The sequence below is a fragment of the Dendroctonus ponderosae genome, unplaced genomic scaffold (assembly GCF_020466585.1).
Source record: "Dendroctonus ponderosae isolate FM_Combo_2020 unplaced genomic scaffold, Dpon_F_20191213v2 Dpon_F_20191213_3, whole genome shotgun sequence".
Classification (NCBI taxonomy): Eukaryota; Metazoa; Arthropoda; class Insecta; order Coleoptera; family Curculionidae; genus Dendroctonus; species Dendroctonus ponderosae.
Genome location: NW_026018508.1, coordinates 1,935,350 through 1,937,537, shown reverse-complemented (window position 1 = coordinate 1,937,537; position 2,188 = coordinate 1,935,350). Strand labels below are relative to the sequence as shown.

Below are 2,188 nucleotides of genomic sequence, written 5' to 3'. Positions count from 1 at the left end.
TGCGAATAATATCGCGCTAAAGAAAATTCCTATTTTGCCATCATATCTTATACTTATTTAAAGCTTCTAACCATTGGCAAGGTGAGATGAATTTGATTTGTGACAAGACGTTTATTTTCTTTATATTTAGTAGAATTTTGAATCAAACTGTATGATAAAAAAATGATAAAAAAATTGTGGTAGTACTTAAATGTTAGGGGCTTTKKATGAAAATATGTATATGAACGAAAATGTTTTCATTATAAAACTATTTCAAGAGTTTTGATTTTTCATTTTTCGTTCAGGGAAAGGTTTTGTTATCCACAATTTTCCGAACCGTTTTACTGAGCTTGCAAAATCTGAACGAAATAATTACGCTTTAATAAATTAGTTGAAAAATTGTGGAAAACTTTTAAAATTGTTTTTGTGGCTGCAGTGCTTAATGACCAATTGCGTTCAATTTCATCATCCTCGGCGCCCGTTTTATCAAGATGTTGAACGAAGTTGGAAGCCTGGTACTTGAGGAGCCAGACAGCAAATTAGACTTTAACCCTTTATAGGGCAAATTGATTTATCATTAACTCCAAAAAAAAGCTTAAAGTAAATAACAGTCACTTTATTTTTTTACGTTGTTTTTAATTTTTTGTGAGGTATTTGATAATACGACGAGTGTTCACTTAAAAATGTTGAAAGATTAGCCAGGCGCTATTTTATCAAAATAAACAAGTATACTTCGTTTTTTGTCACGCAGAGAAACGCCTTATATTCTTCTTTCCATATTTCTTTGGGATTCTCTAACCTTGTTCACCATTGTCCTGCGAAGGTCTTGTTGTTGAGGTTTTAGCTCCGTATGTGGTTACTGGCAATACGCATTGGTCGTAAAGTTTTGATTACATATACAGTGATATTTTTTGGTTTTGGGAAAGCCGCCCATCCTAATTCTCCTTTCGACTTCGATATCTTTGTTTTCCTTTCCCAGAGTTATTCGTTGGCTTAAGTATGGCGACTAAGGCGTTTACGGTGTCTATTTTGATATTGGGGTCCACCGGATACATAGTTTTGTTTTTATATGCTTATTACACTTCTTATATCTTACCTTATCTATATTTTGCTTTGAGGGGTATATCCCTTTATTTTTTGTTCAGATCTGTAACCATTCTTTCCAGGTGTTCAGCGTCGTGGGCGAACAGAACTATGTTGCCTGCATATCTGAGATCTGTTAATCTCCTGCTGCCGATGAAGACTCCATATTCTGATAATTCTAACTTCTTGAAAACTCCTTCTATGGCCAGCGTAAACAGTTTGGGCGAGATTGTCTCACCCAGTTTAATGCCCCTTTGCACGGTGAACGTATCGTTGTTTCGTGTATTCTCAGTGCCGCTTTCGCGTTTTTGTGATTCTTTACGAGTATTTTTGTGTATCAATGGTCCTCACGGGCCAGCCCCAGTTGGCAATCTTTTTAAGTCAGAATTGAAAATAATGTTTACTCTTTATGTAACTTTATATAGCGCGGCTTCAAATTTACTTAATTATACGCAATTAAATTATTCGAAATACGCTTTCCTATGTTGCCATATACGTTTTATTGAGAAAATTCAGACAGATTGGGAGTTTTTGTTAAACCGGCGCTACACGATGCGTCGAACATTCGTTCTAACGTTCGACCGAACATTTGAGTCAAAAAGTTCGGCGGTTCGTGCGGCAAATGTATCTGCTACACGGTGTGTCGAATGCTTGAAGCAAAATTCCTTTTGAATTGTAGTTCAAACATTTGTCTACATTCGCTAATATGCAGGATACTGCTGACGCTGCAGTTATAGCCGCAGCGGTGCGAGTTTTTAGTTGTGTGAATGGTTTACTCAACGTCATTCATCAATTCTGATTTATTTTCCTGACTGCGTGTACTTATTAGGATATTCTTATCTTTCCTGGGTCTCAAAGTGTGAAGTAAAAATTTTGAAAATCGTTATTTCATTACGTTTCGGCGAGACAACAGCGCCATCATCAGATTTAAAATTTACACAAACTCATGATTGGTAAAAATCAACGTTCTTTTAGGTCTTTGCCTTCTTGACGGACTTTGTCTAGAGACAAATTTCGACGACGAGATAACAAACCAATATTTTCCAAATATTTATCCCACCTACCCCCCGATTTCGATAATCTGAAAGAAAAGGGAAAAAATCTCGAATCGATCACATTTTAAGTG

General features: G+C 36.0%; 1 protein-coding gene across 1 annotated transcript in view; it reads right to left on the bottom strand.

The window, feature by feature from the left end:
• The window catches only part of LOC109546773 (neuroligin-3), a 45,277-nt gene that overhangs the window by 579 nt on the left and 42,510 nt on the right, over positions 1 to 2,188 (bottom strand). The window lies entirely within an intron of this gene.